This window comes from Lagopus muta, chromosome 5 (assembly GCF_023343835.1).
Source record: "Lagopus muta isolate bLagMut1 chromosome 5, bLagMut1 primary, whole genome shotgun sequence".
NCBI classification, from domain to species: Eukaryota; Metazoa; Chordata; class Aves; order Galliformes; family Phasianidae; genus Lagopus; species Lagopus muta.
In genome coordinates this window covers 38,051,792-38,060,512 of record NC_064437.1, presented here as the reverse complement: position 1 = coordinate 38,060,512, position 8,721 = coordinate 38,051,792, and the positions used below count along the sequence as shown (strand labels likewise).

General features: G+C 43.9%; 1 long non-coding RNA gene across 1 annotated transcript; it reads left to right on the top strand.

Annotated features, from left to right (window-relative positions):
• The first annotated feature begins 836 nt into the window (after positions 1–836).
• On the top strand, positions 837–6,794 carry LOC125693889 (uncharacterized). Its single transcript, XR_007377290.1, has 4 exons — positions 837–1,009; positions 3,714–3,860; positions 4,533–4,575; positions 5,180–6,794. It is a non-coding gene; the product is annotated as an uncharacterized LOC125693889 (long non-coding RNA).
• Positions 6,795–8,721: the final 1,927 nt, after the last annotated feature.

Genomic DNA, 8,721 nt, shown 5'->3' with positions numbered 1-8,721 from the left:
GACTGTCTGAGAACAGGACTTGTTCCAGTGTGCCGTGACCTGCCGGCTGTCTGGCAAATGCTTGCAAAGACTCCAAGCCAAAAAACCAATCTCTTCCCAGCTCAGAATCCATAGGGCTTTAATGAGGTCTTGGGGAGAAGCAGCAGTTATCAGAGATTCATTAAAGATGAGGATGTCCTCACACAGCTACTAATTGCTCTAACTTGCTTGTTTGTACTGTTGGTGAAAACTGCAGCTTGCCAAGCAATGCTCTCAGTTTATATAGTCACAGTGCTTTGTGCCTGCCCTGGAACTTGTCTGCTCTGCTCCTGAATGGAAGCACAGAATGGAATTACTTGCTTTTTTAGCACAACAGAAGAGACTTGTCCTACTGGGATCCGGGAATACCCTTATCTTGCTAAATATGCAGCTACTGAAAGCTATGCCATTGCAAACCTTCTGAGTAGTAATTATAAAGGTATCACTAATAGTATGTTCCTACACACAGTATTTAACTACTAGACTACACCCTTTTCTAAACTACACAATGACTATTTTGTTGCTACAGGTCTGATTAAAACTGCAATGAAATCCCAGCCTTTTTTGAAGAGATGTGGCAAATCAGTACTTGCTGAAAAAATGCATTATCACAGTGACACTAAAAAGCCTCCAGCACACACTGCTTTTGATCTTATTAAAAAAAAAAAAAAATCCTCTTTGATTAATCTGTTCATGCTTTTTGTGCATGCAGTAACTTCTAGTTTACCCAAACATAGCTGTACCCAGAACAATCATTAACTACGGCACTTATCAAAGTTCACATCTAATGGTGTTTAAATGAAGGATGAGGCAGATCACAGCTGTCAGCACCACTCATTTTGCTTAGAAGTACACTCTGGAATCAAAGTTTTGTCTCAAGCCTAGGAAAATTAGCTCTGAAACTATGCATATACAGACCAACAACAACTTGAGAAACTCCACCGGGCCTCAGTTATTCCGCTAGAAGCGTACAGGCACAATATTAGCAGAGGTATGTAAATTAAACCCAGCAAGGTATTTGAGATCTCAGACATTTTTAGAAGAGCCAAATGGCAAGAGCTGCCACCTGCAGCTTTCAGCTATGTGCAGCTGACACCATACCTATGAAAATCTACCCCAGTGCTGCCTCCTCCTCACCTGCCTGGGTGCAGCGGATGGGAAGTGCACCTGACAGACATGGGGCTGATTGGTTTTATTTTATTCTTAGGCTTGTGGTTTTTTGGGGGTGTATAGGGGGGGAATTTTCATGATTAGCAGCTGGTTAAAAGCTCTACACTATGGAAGGGGCAAACTTGGTCTATAAGGATAACCTTCATTTGATGAGGATATAGTTTGTTGTGTAGTGCACGGCTATGAAAAAGTTCTTTCCCAAGCAGAGGGGATCAGAACCTTCATGCCTTACTTAAGATAAACAAAAAAGGAAAGCAAAAATTCAGAAATAAGACTATAAGAATCTCAACTCCATTTCATAAAGATCAGCCTGTCCAGGTTACTGTGCAGAGAGGCCAGGAAAACTGCACATGCAGTTGCACTTGGCACTGGCTACTTGCTGACATACTGTGAGGTGCTGCACTGCTGCAGCCCCAGGCAGCTGTGTCCTAGCTGCAACTCGGGTGCCCACTGTGCTTTAACACCTTCTTCCCACTGGAGAATGAGTCTGGCTTTCAGATAAATCGGCAAAAAAACTGTAGTAGTAGCTGTCAACTACAGTCCCTTGCTCTCTATTTTAACTATAGCAGTTTTTATTGAAGGGGCAGAAGTGGCAGGTTATCAGGGAAACAACACTCTTTGGAGAAGCAGTGGTTATTCCTGACGCTCCTTCCCTGATCCCCGAGGCTCTGCCAGCCTTAAGGCAAGCAAGGATTTCCTTCCTCCCTCTGGATTTCTCACTGAGCTGCTGGAAACAGCCCAGGAGACCAAAAGCCACCAACACTTGCAAAATCCATCCTCTACTGCTCTGTGGAGCTCCCCACAAGGCCTCTCACCCCACAGAGTGCCTGCTGTGGTGTTGCCAGGGTGACTACCCTCAGCCACCCGCAGAGCCACAGCCCAACAGCAGTCACACTGTGACACGCAGCCAACAACTCCATCCTGCACAGCATCTGTGAGCTCACTTTGAAATGGATGGCAGAAGCAGCTGCACAGCCAAAATGGAGCTCTCGGTCCCGTGGGAAGGTGGCATTGCTCCCAGTTGCAGCCACAGCACACAGCCTTAGGGACATGCTGCAAGGCAGTATTCTGCAATGAGATGTGGCAGCTGCTAAAGGCAGCCGAGCAGCACAGATATTCTCAGAAGTGTGCAGGGAAAATCTGTTTGCATTCAAAAACTGAACAGTGACTGCATTTGGAAAAACAGCATGGAACTTCCAAAGCAGAAACAGCATTTCCGTATGCATGCTGTATGGCATGGGGTATTTTCTCGGCACTTGTGCTCAATGATTTCAACAAACATTAGTTCTTACATTAGCTGTTCAACTTGAAATGGACACACAGCCTTTACAGACCGAATGAGGATGTCTGCTAGCTCATGGCCACCACCCCGCCCACCCCTGCTGCCAGGCTCTGGGATGGGACCTGGCAGCAGCCCTGCATGCCCACAGGAGCTGGCAGTGGCTCCATACCCTGCAGGATGTGGCACTGTGGAGTGCTGTGTTGCTGCTCACAACGCAGCAAGAGGGCACAGCATGGCATGAACACCCCATAGTGCTGCACAGCTTCTCCAGCCACAGGGCAGGACTCAGGCCTTCAGCACAAGCCTCAGTCAAGGGGCAATTGGTGAGCAAGCAGAGGAACCTGCTTCCAGAAAAGCTAAGCTGCAAACCCCAAACCTATTCTGTTTGCACAAGGGCCTATAGAATAAAAATGAAACACAAATGCTCCACGCTGTAAGAGAGGACAGCCGCACAAGCAGGCATAAGGGTAGGTCTGTTTCTGGAAAGTGTGCTAACACAGCAGACGTGACGTAAGACTTCATTCAAACCAGTGCTGAGAGGATCAAAATAGAACTGAGGCAAAGAGGAGAAACGTGGCAGGGTGAGTTAAGGGAATTAACACAGCTAAGAAATATGCAGAATAAATTAGCCACAATAGCTAATTTATCTTCGATGAACACATTTATATATAGGCCTACATGAATGAATCAGATGAGCAGAATTTAACTCTGCAGGTAAATGTTCTCCAATTTGCATTTACCCTAGTTCTTACTGTGCTGCTCTATCTCCATTTAATTACAAGGATGACAAATCTGTTCCCTCAGTAGCCCTGCAAAAGGAGAGGTCTGTCCAGGCGCCAGCGACAGCCACAGGCTGAGCTGCTCAGGGCACGTCGCTCGGCTTCACTGCACCTCCTCCATCTGTGATTAAGAGACAGGAGCTCAGCTGAGAGAGAACATGAGCACTGCTGCACTGCTCCTTGCAGGCAGGAGCTGCAGAAGTCCTAGAGACAGAGACAAGCATTTGAAGAACTCTAAGGATAGATGCAAAGTAGTGGAAAGTGAATTTTCCTCTGTGATTCATGCCTTCCAAATTTTTCAACAACTGATATTTCATATTCCCACACTATTAAGGGACACAAGCACAGGCTTGGGTGCTGCAGCAAGGAAGGATTCCTGCTTGAGGCAGTACTTGAGGACACTGAGGTACTCAAGAGTCCACCTGCTATCCTTGCTGGTATCTTCCTGTTCTCTCTCTTCTAAGGAGGAATTCTGACTAATGATGTGCCACATTCTATCAGTGTCTGGCTGACTACGCTGCGTACACAGAGTGCTGTACATGAGCTGCAGGGTGCGATTCTACCTCAGAACAGCCCTTGAGAACAGCGTGTCCTGCAGCCATCATCAGCAGGTATACATCACCTTGTAGGCAGACTATTACATCTGCACCCACCAGAGGCAGCCTCTGGCCCCAGATGACAGCAAATAAGAATGCCAAAGAGCTGACAGAAGCCCCACAAGGACATAGACACCTCCTGTAGATCTACAGAGGCAAGAATCACATTTTTCCCCTCCAGTTATTCCCTGTTTCTCAGAAAATCCAGCTTGATTCTTGGACAGGTATCCAACACCCTGTCCCTCTTCCAAAAGACAGTTGTGTTTCCCAGCTGAAGAGCACACATGAAGGGTCAGCAACACCAGCTGCCAGGCTGAATAAGTGGTTTGTGAATGCCACAACATACACATGTGAATTCACCACAGCTACATAGTTTATCTACTATGTAGATAACTACATAGTACATTATCTACTGTAGATAACTGGTACATAGATCTACTATGTACCATTTAGTATCATGTGGTAAATAATTTACTGTCCTCTTCTTAAAGATCCACTAATACAGCACACATGGAAAATGAACATGACTGACAAAAATCTAGCTTGTGAAAGAATTCTTGCATTTCCTGAATATGAATAAGTTATGTCCTGTTCACGGGAACTTACTGTAACTACAATATTCAGCTGTCACAGTATTCAGTATCATTCTGCCTGCACAGTAAATAATTTATCTGTTTATTTCCATAGATGTTGTATGAGCAATCTTGAATGGCAGCTGATTACATGCCTAGTAAGTACAGCCTGAGAAGGGACTTGCAGCAGCCATGTGACAGAGCACTGGCTCCTGCTGCCAGTGCAGAACAGCTGGGAAGCAAACCCACTCCCTATTGATAAACCTTCCTTGGGGGAGCACCCACAAATAGATATGCCCTGCGCCAGCACATCAGCTTACCAGCTTGTTGTTTGCTCTCTGTGCTTCAGTAGCAGTGAGGGGAGAACCAATGGGTCATTGCAAAGATGTCACTGGCCATTCCACATTCATTTTTCTAAGCCATCTTAAAGCTTCTCAAATGAACCTTAACAAGCCATTTTGATGTCAATGATGGCAATGAAAATGTGTTGGTTTTTTTTTCCTCTGAGATTATAGAATCATTGAATTGTTAAGGCTGGAGAGGATCACTAAGGTCATCTAGTCCAACCATCAACTCACCCCACTAACCTTGTCCCTCAGTGCCACGTCTACATGTTTCTTGAACACCTCTAGGGGCAGTGACACCACCACTTCCCTGGGCAACCTGTTCAGTAACATAGCAGTTGAGTAAACACTTGCCCCTCAATAATTGCCCTGCATAATAATTCTTTATCTAATTTATATCTTAACATATCTCTTTCAGGTAGGAAACTGAACTGCAAGACAACATTTCCCATATTCTTCCAGAATCAAGGACTTGTGAGGACTCATTGCTATCTCAACAGGAACATCCTCAAACTTTCAGGCTCTTGGGGTTTCCAAGTCCTAGACACTTTGCCACTGAATGTATAATCCCAAGTGAACAGCAATAATCTCAGACGTGGCTACATTGCCGCACTCCAATAGGAGGCTGAGAGTACAAACTAGTATTTTTAAAGATTTTAGCCGCAGTTTACAAATTTGCCTGCTAGTCCTCTTCCACCTGACAAAGAACACATTTCTGTGCACTGCTTTTGCTGCATGCCACTGTGCCCAAGGCTCGAACTGAGAAGCGTTTCACTTCTAGAAATCTCCCTGCAAACAAAAGATTGGTCACTCCCAGCAGTGGCTCACCTAAGAGTGCAGCTGCGATCTGATCTTTATGTGCCATAAGCACTCCTGAAAGAAGCCCTCGCAGCAGTTCATAGGCTAATCTGTTCCTCAGAAGAAATAAGGAATCAGATTCTGCTGCCAAAGGCAGTATTTCATCTCATTTCTAACCCTCATGCATCTCTGTGTCGCTTATTGAACGTCATACAAAATTGTGTGGTTGAATTAGTAGGGTTCATAATGTGCACCAAGTCAGGTTCTGTCACCTACTTAATGCAATGCCTTTGAACTACAGGAACTCAACACATTCAGCACTTTGTGTAGCTTCTGACAGTAGCGGTTTTGATTTTAAAACAAAAATGCTTTGGACTGTGAATTCAATGAGATCTAGTTGCTCTTCACAGTAGTTGTAGATTAATTGATTTCAATTGAAACGGAATTACATAACTTCTTATGTCAGTGTAATTAGGAGGAGAATCTAGACTCCTAGCACAGAGCATGACCTGAAGACACAGTACTCAGGCTGAACTTTAAGATGCAGGGTTACAAGGTAGCACTCATTTCCCATCTGTCTGTCTTAGCAAGTTTTGTAAAACAGCCAAGAAATAGAAATAAGACTGTTTGGAGACTTCAGAATTTCTTATTGACCTCCACTATCAGGAAAACTGGATTTTGTGCTGGAATGGAAATTAGTGATCCTGCCAGGTTTATTTTATTGATATTCTATGCTTTTACATAATATGTATGTCTCTATGGGCTTGGAAAATTCTGGTGGCTTTTTATTGAAAATAGGCTCTGTATTAAATCTACAAAGACATATGCTGTTGCCTGCACTTGGAAAGACATTTTGTTGAGTATATTTTTAGTTTCAGAACTGTGTTGTGAAAATCCTGAGTTACAGAGAGATGAATTACACATGGGATTACTAAAGCTGTGTGGTTTGGAAACAGCATGGGTTTCTCTCATTACCTGAGCTATAAGTTACTCCAGGAGTCTGGGCACAGGTTTGCCCAGAGATGCTAAGCAAGCTGGATACAGTGCAAAAGTGACACCAGTGTGCCGTAGGAATAGAATTTACTTCTAGCAGAAGTTTATATCAAAGAACGAGAAGTAGAGCAGAGTGACAATTTCTCTTTCAGTTTTGATGTTTGCCGTGTCAGGTAATTTTAAATGTTTTGTCCCTCTTGATAAGGAACATTAAATTTTCATTCTTTATCAGATCTTTCCTTGCTATTCATTTAAATACTTCCCTCATGAAATAATTACAATTCACTGTATTTCTATAGTCTCAGTCTCTGTTGCTACTAACAAAGGTTTTCTGAAAGAAGCTGCTCACCAAATCCAGACTAAATGTGGAAATAGCTCTGGTGATCTGGTTATTAGGATGTTTTTTTCTGACCCACAAACAAACAAAACACTAGCACATGCACAAAAAACAGTATTTTACCTGCTCTGAACCTTTCAAAGAAATCAGGGCAGAAAAGCAAAATAAGACTACAAGATGCTGTTTCATAAATTAGTTGTTTGTTTTGATTGTCTAGCTCCAATAACTACCTCCAGCGCCTACCTGTAGCTGCCAGCCCACAGTTTAAAAAGAAATGAACTCTTGTCCAGCACATTTCCTATTCAAAGCATTTCACAAGTAGTAGCTAAACAACCCTTGTGACATGCTCACACAGTATGTATGTAAATAGTCTTTAGAGGCAGAGAGGGACAGGATCTAAGCGACTTGCCAGAGGGTGACAGGAAAGGAATCTGCAGAAATTAGCACAAACTCTGAGCTTCCCATTCCCACTCACCATGATCCATGGTTATCACAAGAAAAAATTTCTGTCCTTTTCACATCTGGGCAGGAGTTAAGATATGGCAGCCAACACAGAGAGGCCATATCTCACCGACCCTTCAGTAGCACCATTCACACCATGACATCCTTGCCTCGACCTCCACATGTCACATCTCTACTCAGCCTGCCGGAGCTGGCCACACACCCAGAACAGGACAAGGTGCAGCAGGACAGCTCAGCACAGCTCTCACAACATATTGGGGCTGCAGATCCATCACACTGCAGAGGAACATGGGAATCCAACCACTTTGGAGCATTTTTTTCTGTGTTTATTTTAGCCCCGAATTACGCAAAGCCTGCATCACAGCCCAGATGCCTTTGGGAGTCAGCAGTTGGATTAAGAGCTGAACTTGCAGGCGAATCATGCTGGGCTTTGGAGAAGCAATTATTCTGCATTGACAGACACGAACTTTAAATTACCAGGGTTGAAGTTATTTCACAATCTCTATTGTAATCCTGGCAGTTCCAGACTGCCCCACTGAAAAATATAAATTTACAGAGAAAACAGAAGTAAGAGGTGGCAAAGACTACGCATTTTCTCCCAAAGTAAAAACCACAGAATGGCTTTGGTTGTTGGGGCCTGAAACCCACCCAGATCCAACTCCCATGCTGTGGGGGTGGCACCACCCACCACATCTGGATGCCCAGGGCTCCATCCACAAACACACAAGCAGCAAGCAGAATTCCCACAGACCTAATGCATTCTGGACTGTGGCAGTTTATGTTGAATTCGACAACAAGAAGCTAGAAAGTTCTACCAATTTGCCTTTTTGCTCCATTTTTGTTTTTGGGTGAGATGGCTGCTGCTTTAATAAAGGCTAAAAAATAAAACAGTCAAACAAATCCGAAAAGCCAACAGCAGAAATAACAGCTGTCAGCACAGAACACGTTGAGAATGGAAAAAAAATCTTTTTTTTTTTTTTGTTTTTTGTTTACAATGATGTGTCTTGAGAACACTAATAATAGGTGCCTCTTTTCTCTCCAGCACTGACTTCCTCCCTTCATCACGCATGACCTGACGCAGGCCTTGTCTATCTGTGATATCTCGATGCAGAGCAAGTGGGAAAAGGAGCCTTTGTCTGCTATTTTAAAAGCAGGAGCTCTGAGCAGAGAGCGGGTGATTAAAATGCTCCGTGTGGCAGAGGCAGACAAGTGACTGTCTCCCTGACAACAATGATAATGCTCACATGAATAAAATCTTGTGTTTACATGCAAGCACTGAAGGTTCGGGCCCTAGAAACGTCAAAAGCAGCTGAGATGGGTGTATAATTTAGTATTGCTATTGATTTCTTAATTATCAGGCACGGAACACA